The sequence below is a fragment of the Elgaria multicarinata genome, chromosome 9, assembly GCF_023053635.1.
Source record: "Elgaria multicarinata webbii isolate HBS135686 ecotype San Diego chromosome 9, rElgMul1.1.pri, whole genome shotgun sequence".
NCBI classification, from domain to species: Eukaryota; Metazoa; Chordata; class Lepidosauria; order Squamata; family Anguidae; genus Elgaria; species Elgaria multicarinata.
Genome location: NC_086179.1, coordinates 63,449,820 through 63,466,579, shown reverse-complemented (window position 1 = coordinate 63,466,579; position 16,760 = coordinate 63,449,820). Strand labels below are relative to the sequence as shown.

Sequence of the window (16,760 nt, the reverse complement as noted above, 5' to 3'; positions counted from 1 at the left end):
TGTGAACAGAGTGCTGGACTAGATGGACCCTTGGTCTGATCCAGCATGACACTTCTTATGTTCTTATGTTCTCAGGCAATCAAGGGGCAGATGCTTCAAGTAAGTATTTTGAGAACCTTCTCTTGGAGCATGCAGAAAGGATCAAGACCCCTTTGGGTGGAATGGAACGATGGTTATGCATCCTTACAAAAAAGATTCTGTGGACCAACCTATTGAGAGTTTCTAAGGTTTATGGATGGGAGGGAACTTTCATGTTCCTGGTTTTTTCCTGTAAGTAAGGGCTACTGCTCTTGTGTCAGGATGCAAGCCTGCATAGGACCTGAGCTCTGATCTTGGGGGAAGTTGGCCTGTGTATCACCCCCCAAAAAAACTTTTGCAAAAGGAAGCAACCACAAAATAACTAGCCAAGCTAGCAATACACCCTTTGAACAGCTTTAGCTTAAATCAGACCACTTGGTGAGGCTTCCCAGGCTGACTTTGGGCTCATCTACACCTAAGGGTGTAGAGGGAGGGAGGGAGGAGGGAGGATCACGGACTTACGAGCCTCCGCGAGCCTCCCTGGCAGCGCACCGTCCCAGAAGTCAAGAGGGATGTTGCAGCCGCCATTTTTTTTTAACAGAAGAGCCATGTGCAGCCCCGATCCACCCAAAAAAGGTAAAAAAATTGCGCCCCAACCCCCCAATCCTGGGGATGGCGAAATTGTTGCACGCACCCCCACCACCACAGCTCCATGATCATTTCAGGCCCTGGGAGTGCGCAGCACACCAGCCATGGTCCTTGGGATGGTCCCAGGACTGCGGGGAAAATCAGGGAAGCAGTTATGCTGGGCAAATGGAGGGGTCATCCCTGCCTGCTCCCGGGATCCCCTGTGCATCATTTTGTTGCACAGGGACGACCCCGGGGGAAAAGCATGGTGTAGACATTCCCCTTGTGTTCTGGACTGAGCAACAAGGGTATTTTGCAGCCGTTGTTTCTGATTCATACCACAGTACTACCTTGCCTTCACATGTCCTTACATCCTTTCGGTCTTGTCTTGCTCTCAGGATCTTGGCCCACAGACTTGGTAGGGACCAGATATGATGTTATTTTACGTTTTACAGCAGAGAAGTCAAAGCTACCATCTTACACATGCTTCCATAGAAATAAGTCCCATTTGTACCCAAAAGGTAATGAGTGATTTGGTAGTGAGTGATGTCTAGTACATAATGTGTTTGTGTTTGCTTTGGTTTCTTTGCTCTGGAGTACACACTGGGAAGTTTTGGGCAAACTATCATAACTGTTCATTATGTGAATAATAAGGGTAACATATATTTCAGAAAATCATTGCTGGGGCTGAAATATATTTTCACTGATATATTGGGCAACATGCACAAAATACAAGTTAATCCTTGAGTCAATTTTAAAGGAGTTGATTATAAAAATGAAGGCCACTAAGATGTGAAACAACATTAATGTTTGCATTTAAAGTACTTTTAGTCACACTATAAAATATCCAGTATAAAAATAAAGGGGGAAATGCAATTCTGTTCCTAAGCTGTTGCATGAAAGCTCTAGCAATATGGATCATGCATTCTGGGTTTCCTGTGTACTTATAATGAAATATGGGTTTAATTCTTCATGATTTTTCCCTATGGCTAGCAGGTTATTAAATATTAAGAAAGCCATCTCTCCTTCACTGTGAGGGTAATGCTTTTTTCATCACAGTAGGCTATTCCATTTTCTGACTTCTTGCTCAGTTGTTTTCTCACAACTGTGGGTAAATACTTAGTACGGCCCCATTTAATCAACATCCAATTATCCAGAAACTGATTAACTAAAGACTGGGTGACTGCACAAATCCTTTAGGGAGTTACGTCTTGGAATTCTCTTTCCTAGAACTTGGAGATGGGGACTCTTTAGCCTGAAATCATGCTTTATTTATTTATTAATTAAAACATTTGTATCCCGCTCTATATCACTGGGATCTCAAGGTGGCGTACAGATAAAATCAGAATGAAGTAAAACCATGAATATGCACAGCTAAAAACATACTAAATTGTTAACAAATTAAAACCAGTCAATTTTTTTTTAAAAAAAAGCAGTACCAACAATTGAAAACAATTAAAACTATGTGCAACATGGAGAATTTAGCTCTCAAAGGCCTTGAGAAAAAGCCATGTTTTAACTTGGCACCAAAATGAAACCAGTTTCGGTGCCAGTCAGGCATCCAACAGAGAAAGACCTCTCCCATGTCCCACCATAATGTACAATATGTCTCAAGTTGGTGGGATGTAGAGGAGGGCTCCTCCAACACTGGTGTCTCCAAATAAAGAATGATGCTCTTCTAACTCCTGCTGGTTGAAGCAGGACTGGTTGAAGCAGAAATACCAAAGGGAACAGAGCCAGCCCTTTCCTGGCATTCGTATGGTTGAGGTATGAGAAGTGAGAGAGGCTATAGTTCAGTGTATGCAAAAAGTTCCAAGTTCAACCCTGGAATCTCCAGGTAGGTCAAGGAAGGAATCATGTCTGAAACCCTGGAAACCACCACGCACTCCACTAGAGCTCTTTTAACATTCCTCCTCCTGGGACAGAGTACTAGCAAATAGCACCGAATACTTGAACAGTTTTGTGATATACTTCACCCTTGATTGCTCCCCCAAAGCACTGTGTTTGGAGAGTCCTGATAAAATAATTCACTGTGATAAGTAGCTATAGGTTTCAGCCACCCAGCTACGCCCATATCTTCTCCATTCCTCTACTCCCCACCCCAGTATTTTCGTTACATAGACAACTTTGGGAGAAAGGTATCAATTTTTGCCTGTGTCTCTGAATCACAAACAAAACTTCAGTGGGGTTCACAGTCAGTTCAGTCTGCTTTGAATAACCCCCACTTCAATTCGGATGTCTCCCGAATCTTTCCAAATCAGCCTGGTTTGATATTGGACCTGGGATTCATCCAAATTTGCTGCATGCTTCTACTCAAAACCCAGTTTTGTACCTTTGTGGTAGAAGCATAAATATCTGGATTGAGCTGCAAGAGGCATTCATATTGTGCAGCTACAAAACAATGTTCCAGATATACTAAACTCACTGCTCTGGAATCTGTGTTAGATAATTAAACGGTATATAAATATTGTAAATAATAATAATAATAATAATAATAATAATAATAATAATAATAATAATCCCAAATTCTTAATATGCTGATCTAACTATACTCTTTGTGAATATGGGGGACCCATATGTGGCATCATATGGAACCATGCTATACCCATGAAAGTGCCACAGATCTGTTCACAGAGGAAACCTCTGTGTGTGATGCTGTGGTACTTCCAGCCATGGCTGATTTGCATAATGATAATGGCTTTAAAGTGGCACTGGTGCAGGTAGGATGAGAACAGCTTCCTTGAAGAGCAGAATCATTTAACTTATGGAGAAGTTAAGCAGGTAAAAATCCTGAAACAAACAAAAACATGGCTGATGTCTGTATGATTTCTTCTTCTGTCATGAAGTTTGATTGCCCCGTGTTACTTATTTTAAAGGATCCTCTCATTATTGCAGGTGTACAATCCCACAAAACGTAACAGGTGTTAACATGGTTGATAGAAGGCTCATGAAATTGCGGTGGGTGGGTGATGGTGGTGGAGGTGGCAGTCTTTGTTCCAGCTCTTTTGTCTCTTGGTTCTGTCCCAAGCAAGATGGAAATGGACCAATTGATTATTGGATGGATAGATCTTGGTGAACTACAGCTCTCAAGCATTCCTTCTGCTTTGATGCAGGGAATTGAAATTGGGTCAAGCCAAAGTGATGAACTGTCTGGAAGGAAACATGAAGTAAAGCCGAACAGAATAATTAAAAGAAGGCCCTATGAAGGGGAAGGGTGCTATTGGCAATTTGAAGGTGGCGTCTGAGAAAATGATGTTGGATGGCTTTGATTGCGACTGAGCTTTGAAATGTAATTGTTTTGTTTTCTTGTTTGTTTTCAGTATAAAAATCCCCTGATAATTAGCTTCTGTTAGAATGTTGCTAATGGGGAAAGAGAAACCGACACAATTAATGAAAGCAAGAAGAGTTGTTGTGTTTTTAAAGGATAATTTCAGCTAAGGATTCCAGGATGTGGTTATTTCAGTTTAGTGCTATTGGAATGAAAAGCAATCTCACTTGTGGTAAACAAAATGACCCGCACGGTGATAGGGACCATTGAAACATTGCCACGTGGGGTGCTGCTTTTCTGTGGACAGCCCTTGTGCGGCTGGGGTTATGTTGAAATTAAATGGCCAAACGTGGCAGTATTTATGTACCCCTTCTATGGGACAGACACATGCAGGTGGTCCGCATGCAGATGGCTTGGGCATTGGCCCTGATGAAGTGGGATCGACGTTGCAAAAGGATCATGATATTAAACAGTCCCTGAGCAATGGCCATTTGTGCAGTTGCAGCTGTGGCTGAGAGACTGAACTGTGGCCATAATAGTAATGGCCAGGCAGAGTTTTCTTATGACTCTTCATAGCAGGGAATGGACCACCTTTTTTCTGTCAAGGGCCACATCCCTTTGTGGGTAATTCGTCATGGCCATAAGTTGGCAGTGGGTGGGCCAAAGCCACGGTCGGGTGGGCCAGAACCAAAAGTGGATAGGTCATCCTTTTTCTCTTTCTGCCCCCATTTTTCTATCTTTCCCTCTTCCTGCCCCTGTAGCAGGCTGTCAAGGAAGGGAGAGATCACTCTTGCCAGACGTCTGAACTAATTGCATGCATAGGACTTTTAAAACTAGGCTGAGGGCTGCATACGCAGGTTCAAATTATGTTGACCATTAATGCATCACAGGATGTGTGTGCGTGTGTGTGTGCACGTGTGTGTTAAACATAGCTTTTAGATTAATACCTGCATGTGAATAAGCAGATGGGGGGGATGTGAACTTCTGTTGCAAATGACAAAAGGTGAGTACTTTTGAAAGTGTACCCGTTAAAAATATTCGGTTGGAAAAACTAGCATTTGCTATGACGTATTTTCCTGGGGACAGTTTGACATGGTATTCCAAAAAGTTGTAGGTACTTGCTCTTGCACCTAATTAGTTTGGCTATGGAGAGGAGAATTAATGGGCTCAAGTTACAGGAAAGCCAGATTCTGGCTGGATATCATGAAAAATGTTCTGACTGCTAGAGCAGTACGACAATGGAACCAGTTACCTAGGGAGGTTGGGGGCTCTTCCACATTAGAGGCATTCAAGAGGCAGCTGGACAGCCATCTATCAGGTATGCTTTAAGGTAGATTCCTGCTTTTAGCAGGGGGTTGGACTCGATGGCCTTATAGGCCCCTTCCAACTCTACTATTCTATGATTCTATGACAAATGTTTAAGAATATCATGATCACTTTAGAAGATTTCAGAAATCATTCTAATTTCCTGGAGGACAGGAATACAGACTTTAGATCTTCATTTACATAGATCGAGTAGTTTACTTCGTCTGCTCTCAAAAGATGCCTACTACAATTGCTTTGCTGCCTTTCTGCAAACTGGTTGAAGCAGAAGCCCTTTTTCTGCCCTGATCTCTTGCACTGCTCAACTTACACACACTTTCCTGGCATTGCACACAGTGGCACTCACTTCAGAGTAAACATGCATTACTTACGTATGACTGCCAAAGCAGAATGAACTACTACTATATGTTTCATACATATACACATAAAATATTGTCAGCCCATCTGTTTCTCAGTCAGTGTGATGAGGGTTGCTTTGTGTACTTCCATATCTTAATTATCCTATAAGGTAGACTTGAGACTAGACTGAACAAGACACTTGATGGGGATGGGGAAGATGAAAATGGTGGTTGGATGCTTCTTAATTGCCTGGTTCTCGGGGTGGGGGGATGCTAACATGATTATTATTATTTTTAATGTTGTTATGACTGGGTTGAGGGTGGGGAGAAAAGTTTCAGTCAAGGAATGGCCAAATGAGGCCTGGTTTTTTCAACATTTGTTACGAATAGGTTCAAATTCTTCTGCAGCGTGTCTTCCTTCCCCCCACCCACCTCCTTACAGATAGGAACTGGCTGAGGAAAGATATTTTCTATGGGGCCATTAGATTATGGGTGGTTGAAATTCACTAATGTGTTGCGACATAGGTGTGTTGCCTGTCAGCACTAGACAAGAGCTGTCCAGTCAAGAAGAAAATCTCTTCGAGATTTGATTTGTCAGACATCCACTATCGGCCACATAAGTCTCTAATATGTACCCAAATAATCCAGGTTAAATACTGATGTCTGTCAAACGTGTGTCTTCTGACGAGATGAGCTGCATGGAAATGTACATTTGGGATGAAGTGTTTTAAAATACCTTTGGCTAGAATTTCACCCGGAAAGTGGCATACTCACGTAAGGCTTATCCTATGACAGTTTTCACATGTTAAGTGAAGAATTTTTAAAGCCCTCTTTGTGGAAGGAGTCTGTGCTCAACGTCTGCACCACTAACCATGCAATCCTTTGCTTGTTTACTCAGAAGTAAACTTGTGTTATATGGGACTAACAGAGTGATCCTATATGCAGGAAGTTGGACTCGACGGCCTTGTAGGCCCCTTCCAACTCTGCTATTCTATGATTCTATGTTTCTACTCAGAAGTAAGCCCCACTGTGTTCAATGGAGCTTATTCTGAGGTAAATGGGCATAGGATTTTACAGTCTTAGCCCTAGTGTGGTGTAGTGGCTAAAGTGCTGGACTGGGAGTCGGGAGGTCCAGGTTCTAGTCCCCACTCGGCCATGGAAGCTCACTGGGCGACTTTGGGCCAGTCACAGACTCTCAGCCCAGCCTACCTCATAGTGTTGTTGTTGTGAGGATAAAATGAGGAGGAGGAGGATTATGTACGCCACCTTGGGTTCCTTGGAGGAAAAAAGGCGGGATATAAATGCAATAATAAATAAATAAATAAATAAAATGTAAGTGTGCACACACACACTCTCCTGCGTAGGATAGAGTGAAACAGAATGTGCTGCATGACATTTTAGTTTACATTTTAATAAACGCAATGTCGCCTCCAGGTTTTGGAGGACCCAATGGTCTCCCTCCCTGAATTAATCTACCTTCTCACTGCCATTGTCACCAGGTGCTCTTCCTCCTCCTCCTCTTTCTCCTCTTTGCTTCCACTTGCTTGCTCAATAGGCATTGAGGCAGTGAGCAAGTAGACCATGGCATCTGCCGTTCTTCATCTGCTCCACCACCAGAGGCAGGTGAACAAGCAGGCTGCATTGGTGAGAAGGAAGAACAACCCCAGGGACTCTCCTCAGTGGACCTCTCCCTGGGTTGCGGGGTCTTGGCAGGTGCCCAACTATGCCTAATCTTGCTGCAATCCCTGAGTGATTATACACAGGGATGGGATGCATGTGTAGCATTTGTTATATATTCCCTTATCATTTGTTTACTTCAAAAGTGAATACAGGATAGGTTTTCCCAGTGAGCTTGTCCTAGTCAAATTCATTCAACTCCCAGAAACTGACATATTAGGAAAACAAGGGCATTAACAAATATAGAGGGTTTGAGTTAGAGAGCAACTGTTGTGTTCTATATGTAGCCAACCCACCCCCACCCCATCTGTCCTTTCCCCAAGTTGCTATAAACAACTTGTGATTTGTAGGAGACCTCACCTTTATTCATGCGTTGGTGTAGGGTGGCAGCAATTGTTGGATCTATTCTTATTTGGGAAAACATTTAAACTGATTTCTCTTCACTTCCTTCCACTCTTTCTCCATGGTGGTGCAGAGCCTCTTTTCGCCCTTGGAGTTGATTCTAATAGTCTCCTGCTACCTGCCAGCATGGGGAGCGCTTGGGAATCATTTCAATTTCCCTCTGTCTTTTCTTGGACACATCCTACACTGCTGTGGCTTTCAATTCTAAGTGGAGTAGTGAAGCAATTCCCAGTGGATATTTTTGGTTGTTGTTCATATGTATGTTGCATGCTGTGGGTCTCTAATTTATTCAAGCCATTACAAAAATTGCTCAGCCTCTCGATACAACACTGTGTAAACAGTCATTTTTTCCCCTAATGCAGGTAGCCAGATATCCAGGGAATTTGCTCTGCAGCTGAACCTAAAACTGATAATTCAACCTTTTTTTCCCTTGCAAAATGTTTTGTAGATTATAATGTATTTTCCTGCGCAGCAGTTATTCACATGACAAGAGCACTCCCGGAAAAGACTCCTGGGATAATGCAAGTAAATAGTAGGCATTTTGAAAGGTTTTCTCCCCCTTTAGCATTGTGTTCAACTATTGCACTGTTTAAATAGAGATTTTTAAGCAGCAAGGGATACTGGAAAGTAGTTTCTTTTTAGCTTGTGATTGCAACATCTGCAGCTGTTATTCAAAGTTGTTACCCAGCTTGATATAAATACTAGGGAAGATTCCTCCCCCCCCCCCCCCCGGAGGTAAGTCTGTAAAAATCAGTAGACCCTTGCCAGGACAGAATTTAGCTGATACCTTTTCGGTGAATAACAACTGTTGCTAATAATGTGGGCTATACAGAATTCAGGCCTTCCACTTTAATGCTAGCTTTCTTGGATTACAGCTTTTCTTTGCCCAAATTAGTATCTAAAAGATCCTATTTGGCAAGCAATGCCTAGGCCAGGAAGGCCTTGGACCAGTTTAGATGCTCAGTGGTCCCATGTGATCACCTGTGGGAATGTGTGAGGACACCTGCCAGCTTCCAACATGGCAGAGCTTGTGTGGAAGGCACTGATTGTATGAATAGATGCCTCCCTGTGATTTACCGTGATTTGCACAGTCATACTGGCCCTCTTTCAAGTTGCTGTGATCACACAGTTTGTGGCAGTGCTTGTTTAGGCCCCATGTTGATGTACCATTTCATAAATTTCCACCTCCAAGCTATTCCTGCCAAGTCACAAGCCTCTTGAAGGCATCACTGCAGTTGCATGAATTGGACATCTTGGCTCTTGTTCATAATGACGTTCATACATTATCATCCTGTGGTTGCCCCTCCATGTGGTAGCGCTTTCCAAAAGTTAAATGTTTCAAGGCAGTCACTCATGTCATTTACATTTTAATGACTTGATCTAGCTCAAGCCATTCCAGCATATTATGAGACAATATAGTCCTCTTATACCAAATGCATTAGAGTTAAATCAGTTTATATTGCTTGATGGAGGTAGAATGGCATAACTGGTTCCCTTAGTTGTTGCCATATTTGGACCTTTATGATAGATTTTATCCAATAAAAAAATTATCTGTCTTTAGTAAACACACACACACAGCTTTAGGTGGCTTGTATAACAACAGTAAGGGTTTTGATGAATGGCCATGCCAAAGGTTAGATTATGAAATGTATTAATACTTTGGAGCTAAATATCAACTTTTTTTCCTTTTTTTCTTTGCAGACCAATACATTTTATTTATGCACGTATTTATTTGTTACAGCTGTGGAATGGCTGTATATTATAGCTGTGTATATTTACTGTTTTATACTGTATGCTTTTATCTGTATGCCGCCCTGAAATCTTAATGATATAGGGTGGGATATAAATGTTTTAAATAAATAAATAAATAAATAAATAAATAAACCCATTTTGGTAAATGCAATCTTACTTTACTAAATAATGAAATTTTCACCTGAGATTTATTCCATCCTATAATAGTAATAACAGCTGGTGGGTTTGCATTAGATAAAATGGAGGAATATTTTCCCATGCTCTGTATAACCTGAAAATGAGCAGGAGGGTTGGGCAATGATGTCACGGCTACTGTGAAATGCATTACATCAATGAGGATATGGGTATACGTACGTTTGAGTGGTTAGGAGAAGGGGCTAATTCATGTGAGGGTGTGATCAACGCCATTTTCAGGGGGGTTGGTATTGTTGGGCATCTACCAAAAACCTTACCCCATTAAAGAGGGCACTGCCAATTCTATGCAGGCAGGCCCACTGAGGGAATGAGGCCCACTGAGAGCATATTTCCCAAAGACCCTTCAGAACTTGGAACCAACAATGGCTTATATAACCCACAATGAGTTGCAGGTCTTGGAGGTGCAATTTCACATATTTATCCCCTGACACTGGTTTGTTGTAGAGTCATGTGTGGACCTGGCTACTGTGGTTTTTTTTAACCCTTGCATAACCCACAGTGGCTAAATTTGCATGCCACAACAATCCCCAGTCAGGAGAGGGAAATATGTAAAATGGCATCCAGTACATGCTGCAACCTCACTGAGGGTTAAATAACCCATGGCAGGCTGGCATGTCATGCGAACTGGTCCAATATGTGTGGTGATATGTAGCACAGAGTGCTGAAAGCTGTCTCTCTGTGTGTAGAGAGAGATTGCAAATGTGAATGTAAATGTGATTATTATTTTAGTCTTTAATAATGTTTCAATTTGTCTATTTTTACCCTTATGTGATTAATGTAGCCCTTTTAATACATTTGCAATGTTTGTGTTGTTGTTGTATTTGATTTGATTTTTTTTAATTTATATTTATTTATTTATTACACTTATATACCGCTCCCATAGCCAGGGCTCTCTGGGCGGTTTACATAAATAAACCGTATTAATTTTATTAATTGACTTCTGTTTAATTGTAGTTGACTAAATTGCTGCATATCACCCGGAGGACTAATTGACCTCAATAAATACCAGAACATCCAGGTCATAAGGTTTTGAGTAAGTTGCTAGTTAGAGATGGAGCATGCAGAATTATCTGCCTTACTTTGGAGATAGCAGATTGGGTACTGAGCATGTGCCAACCTCGACAGGCCTGGAAACTTTCTCAAAGGATGAGGAAACAATCCTAAATGGCTCTAGTATGGCCTTGGCAAGATTTTAAGTTATCAGTAGTTAACTCTGGAAATCATACTGCAATATGCTAGTGGTTGTACTACACCATGACTGATGATGATGTTCGTTCACTCCAAAAGGCTGAAGGAATGCCTAATGTGACTCAAAGAGGATGGACAAAATTAGCATCTTTCTGTTTACCAATATATCAGCTGCAAACAGTTAATAGCATAGGTTGGGTTTTCTCATTTACCAGATCTTACAAAAAGCAGTACTATCTCTTATAAATCTAAATATATCTAATGACATTTTAAATGGCATTTGCCAGCGTTGTCTCTTCTCATTGCAAGCGAATTTTACCCCCAATGTACTAAAACTTTTAATGGGTTGCTATAATTTTCCCTCAAGTGTGACAATTAGTTTCTGTATTACCAATAGAATAAAATTAGTTGCAGTTTCCATTACTGATTACATTATAGTGGTAAATAAATATTAGTAAAATATTTTATTTAAATCTCTTCCTTTGCACATACATATGTAAAGAATTTCATAACAGATTTAGTTTCCCCCATTTTTTATTGTCATATTTTAGAAGTTTGTATTGCAAACAATCTGCTTCTGACAATACATTAGGCATCTTTGTATTTTCCTGTTCATCACCAAAATTTGCCATTAAACAAGGGATCCACAAAATTACTGGTCAAGACTTGCATTATGACCACCTGAAAATATTTCTTATGATGTCAGAAACCATACATTCTTTAATTGTCCTTTTAAAAGAGAGTATCACCAACATGTGTTATTTTATTTTCTTACGTTAGGTTAACCCTGAAGTTAGCCATTTAATGAGCTTGTATGTGCAAACTATGCCCAAAAGTTGCAGGAGCCTTTCTAGAAGTGATAGTAGATACTTAATATTACATATTAGAGGGGAGCCAGTTTGGAAAAGGCACGTGCAACTGTAATTGACCCCAGATATTAAAGTCCAGTGATTGTCTTACATCTGCATTTTTATGAAAATAAGTGTCTTGCTGCGATTGAAGACACAGTAGTGTTTCTTCCTTTGGTGTCCTTCCCATATTTTCTGCTATCATACTCACTGGTGTATCCAGCTTCTGGAAGCAATTCTAACACGTATTTGCTCTCCTAACTACAAGCTCCAATATATTTTTACTCTTTTTCAATAGAGTATTCTGGCATTAGTGTTTTCCTTAGCTTTTTATAAGAAGGTATACCTAGTGTGTTTGTATAGGTTGCATTAACTGGTACCTCCCCAAAGTGTAAGCACATGTACCTGGTTATTTCAAGTGCTATAGAAATCTACTATCCCTGAAAAACAGCCTTGTGGGCAAGTAGTTGTCTTTTTTAGGATATATCATCACATTATCCCAGCAGGTTTTGCAGCATGTTCTTCAAAAAACACGATCACCTGTAACATTTGGTTATTTCCATAGCTGAGAGACTACCTTGCTTGTTCTTTGGACATGCATAGGTGTGACTGCTTGCTCTTTTCTCAGGAGTGATTTGCACAAAACCTGCAATTTGAAAAGCTCTGTGGTATACCTTCACAGTATTTGCCAAGTTCTACCTGAAGTAAAATGTTACACAATGTAGAACAAAGTAGCTTAGGCTTGAAGTTAACCAAAGGTAGTTTTGAATGTTATTGATTACATAAAAATGAATCTCTAAAGTCTTGAGTATGTATCGGTTGGTGCATACGACAGTGCTTTGACCCTGCTTTCATGCAAGCAGTGCATTAAATACATCATCAAAAATGCGGTATGATTTATTTCATTACTGCAGTGTAACATATTTGCATGTGCTGAAAGCAGAGGATGCAGCTCTGCCTCAAAAGGTAGATTTAATGCAATGGTTGCTTGCTACTGCATCGTAAATCAGGTTTGGGTTTCTTTAAAAAAGGATGGAAGGAAAGAGAAAGAGAGAGCGAGAAAGGGATTTTCTACAGTTCCTGAAGAATGACCAACAAGCTTGCCAATAAGAGGAGCTAATGCTTCACTACCTTTCCTCATGCTGTCTGAAAAGGAAACGTTGCCTTACACTCATTCATTATCTGAGGGAAAATCAAATGTGGTGGCATATTGTTGGAGCTGCTTTATTGCCATCTTTTCGAAAGGTCAACTGAATTAATTGACCTCGCCGAACATGTTGCTAAGCTCCTTCACTTCATGACATATGTTTAAGGAAGTGCCAGATATGAGGAAGATGACTTGTCTTTTTTGTGGTTTGTCTCCTCGCTTTCTTTCTTGCATTATGCACTGCAGAACCAAGATTAACTTTAAGGTTGGAGTTGCCCAGGAAAATAACTGCTTTGCCACTTTGGAAGTGGGGGGTGGGTGGGGAGGGGAGAGGGGGCAGGTTTCCTCTCGTGTTTTGTGTGGGAAGGAAAGGAGAGGAAGGGTCTATTTGAGGAGGTGTATGACTTCTGAGTTGCTTTCTCACAAACCTTTTTAAAAAACAAACACCTTTTTCAGAGTATTCAGCTGCTGCCATTTATTCCCTCTGCCCCTGGTTGAGGTATCCCTTAATCTAGCTGATATTAAGGGGAGACTTTTTGATTCATGTCTGCTGTTGTACTTCAGTGTTTGCATTCTAATGTTAAGGGTTGTAACAAGGCTTAGGTTACATTAGGTGTATTACGTTTCTGTCTATCTTTCGTCTCTCTCCCTCTCTCCCTCTCTCTCTCTCTCTCTCTCTCTCTCTCTCACACACACACACACACACACAAACCAACACACCAAAGCTATATCTACTTTATAGGTTTCCTTCCTTTATTTGCCAGTACACGGTTTTGCTGATTCCAAATGACAATACTGATCAAAACTAGAAGAAACTGAGGATTCTCCCCCCTCCCCTTGCTTTAAAGCAAACAGTACTGAGCCTCTCTCTCTCTCTCTCTCTCTCTCTCTCTCTCTCTCTCTCTCTCTCACTGTGTGTGTGTGTGTGTCTATGAGAGAGAGAGAGAGAGAGAGAGCGCAAGAGAGCAGCAATGGTTAGTCACTAAGGGATCTGAACCTACAGTTTTCTCGAATGGAAAATGCACAGAGGCATCATGCTGTGATCCTTTTAATTACCATAGAAGACTTAAAGTCTTCTGGTTAATGCTATCCTTTTACCCTGCATGTGTCAGTTCCAGCTGCATTAGTAATCAGACATTCGTTCTCCCCCTGACGAATCATGCCATTCGTCAGGGGGAGTGTGTGTGTGTGTGAGGGGGGGGGGTATTTGCCACAAGCCTCAAAATGTAGCCTGGCAGAAATTCAATAACTGTTTGTAATATTCTCATTCAGCCTTCGTGGTCGGTGGCTTTTAGGTCCCACCGTGACATACAGTGGCATTTGCTATAATCCAGCTATCGGAAGGTGATGGGGTGGAGGGGCGGGGGAAGGACAGTAAAAAGGCTGTCCAGTATTGCATGTAATTGGTTTGCCCACACAAAGTGTGCTGTTTCATTTTGCACCGAAGGTACTGAGAACCAGACTGTTCAACCCCTTTCACTGTTCTTTCAGCTTAGTAAAGCACCCATCTGAGAATCCTGGGGTGGGGGTGGGGGAGGGAGAAATAGATTAATGAGGATTTGGTAGAAGTGGTCGGTGGATCAGAGCAGACAGGGGTTCCTTTGTATTTCTCTCCAAAAGAGTAAAATATGGAGAAAGGGAGTGGAGGAGTGGGGGAGGAAGCTATCAGAATTTAAACTAAAAGAAAAAGGAGAGGACATGCATAAATACTGAAAAGCACAACAGGGCAACTGACAGCAGATAATAGACACTTACCCAACAAGCATAGTTTCAGTCCTGGAAGCCTCCTGCATATTTGGATTCCGTACTTCAGGTAACGGCATACTGATGCTCCTGCCAGGGAACTGAGTCGATGGCAGGCACAGATCGTGTACGTTATGGTTGTCTCTATAGATCCTGTAATCTGAGAGCAGCTCTGTGCAGCAGGCTGAGATCCGTTACTTTTTCCAGAGCTCTGTTGCTGGCTGACAGAAACTCACAATCCAATGGAGGAAGGGGGAGAGGGAAACAGAGAGAGAAAGAGAACGATGTCTGCTAGCTGTTCTTCTTTCTCCGTGTTTCCATGGTGGTTAGTGGTGCACCGTTCACCCGATCAGTTGTCACACTGACATGGTGCTGCCTGCTCAGCGGTCATTAATAACTGAACACCCTCCGCTCCCCAGAGAGGAGCCAATAGCTTCAGAGTGCCAAGATGTAGCACTCGCAGCTGCTCCAGTCTGGTTGGTTGAGGCAACCTGTCTGTTAGATGACATTGCTGCTTAGGGTACAAATACATGGAGCGAGACCCTTTCTGTGCTTCTTGGCATTCTCTCCGATACGTGGAAGGGAAGGGGCACAATTTTCCTCCTCTGCGCGAAGAACAGAACTCTATTTAATGTGTAGAAAGTGCAAGGGTTGGGACAGTGTTCAAAGAGAGTGATCAAAACTAGGTACATTTCTATTCAGTTTATATCACTTAACTAGTAAAAAAGCCCTTTATTATATATTTTTAACATTCATCTTACTAGAGCTTTTCTATGTTCTTTCTCTTTTAACCATTATATTTTGCAGCCGACATTGATGGTTAGAAAAAAACATTTCTGAATTTTAAACATGGAGTCTCTGAACAAAGGAAGCATTAGTGGACTGAGTAAGCCAATGGACACACTGAAAATTAGAGCTGTCCTTCTCATATTTGTACAGCCAAGAGGGCAGGTTTTTGTGAGTTTGGATTGAAGTAAAGCAATTAGTTATTTTTCTTTCAGATGTTTCTTGATTTCGAGACAAACTAACACAGTCTGATATGCAACACGAAAATAAACTTAGCACAAAGTAAAGATCTGCATGCTATTATTTCTTAAATAGATTTACTGATTGCAGAATATTGTTTTCACTTGTTCCATAAAAGAAGTTATTTTTTGTTTTTTTTACAAAGAATGAGGTAAGTAAAGGCATATAAAGATTTGGTAATCAACAGGTGAAATCTGGAAAAGATTGGATTTAACTGTACACATTTACTGATAAAACCCTGCTTTCGAGACACCACCCTCTAGTGGAATAAAATAAAATTTAATTCTCCTCTATTCTCTTCAACTTCTGTTTGACAGTCATATGTAATAATAGCATTAGGAGTTTTGAAAGGCAGCAAGCTAAACGAAGATTCATAGAGAAATGCTGCAAGCATGCAACAAGTATGCATTTAAGATTATTATCCCTATCCTAAAAGGTTGCTTGCAGAAACAATAATGTGGCTTTTATTTATTTTATATCTGTATTATAATCCTTTTGGAATAGTACATGAACAAGTAGGCTAATCATTAGCATTGCTATCCTAAATTATTAGTGTTAAGTATAAACTATTAAGCCTTGTTTTCTGAATTATGTCATTCACTTTTCTTAAAAGCCCTATTTAACAGCACAATCCTTCTAAGCATGTTTATGTGGAAGTATGGCCTTAGCTAGATGTAAGGTTTATCCCGGGGTCGTCCCTGCCTGCTCCCGGGATCCCCTGTGTGTCATTTACATGAACAGGGATGACCCCGGGACGATCCCGGGATAAACTTTAGGTCTAGCTAAGGCCTAAGTCTCACTGTGTTCAATGGGAAGTAATTCCCAGGAAGTATAGGAAGGCAATGCAATAGAGCTCACTGTGTCCAGGGCAGGAGCTACAGGGCAGCTTCCCTTCCCAGTGTGGTCAATGGGAAGGAATTCACTGTGTTAACTTCAGTAGGACCCATTGTTTAGGTGGGTCAGAGAATGAGGAGGCTTAGGATCCTGTGGTTTCTTACTGGCTCCAACACACCCCGAAAAGGCCTATTTGGGTCTTCACAACCAGTGGGGCATCTGTGTCCATGGAGCTTTCTGTGGGCATACTAGGAGAGGCTCTTTGGTGATGTAAGTATTGTCCCTCTGGTGAGCTATAGGAGTAGCATTAATGTGACTTCCAATGCCCCCTAAGCTAGCCTTTGGCCAGCTTCAGGATTGCTCCCTAAGAGTTC

The 16,760-nt window shown here is 41.4% G+C and overlaps 2 protein-coding genes across 2 annotated transcripts in view; one reads left to right on the top strand and one right to left on the bottom strand.

Moving 5' to 3' along the window:
- Nucleotides 1-15,035, bottom strand: part of LRRN3 (leucine rich repeat neuronal 3) — a 54,629-nt gene extending 39,594 nt beyond the window's left edge. Inside the window, exon 1 of the mRNA XM_063134023.1 lies at nucleotides 14,539-15,035. The gene's annotated coding sequence lies outside the window, so the exon portion shown is untranslated. The remainder of the gene's footprint in view (nucleotides 1-14,538) is intronic.
- Nucleotides 1-16,760, top strand: part of IMMP2L (inner mitochondrial membrane peptidase subunit 2) — a 575,031-nt gene that overhangs the window by 267,161 nt on the left and 291,110 nt on the right. The gene's annotated exons all lie outside the window — the stretch shown is intronic.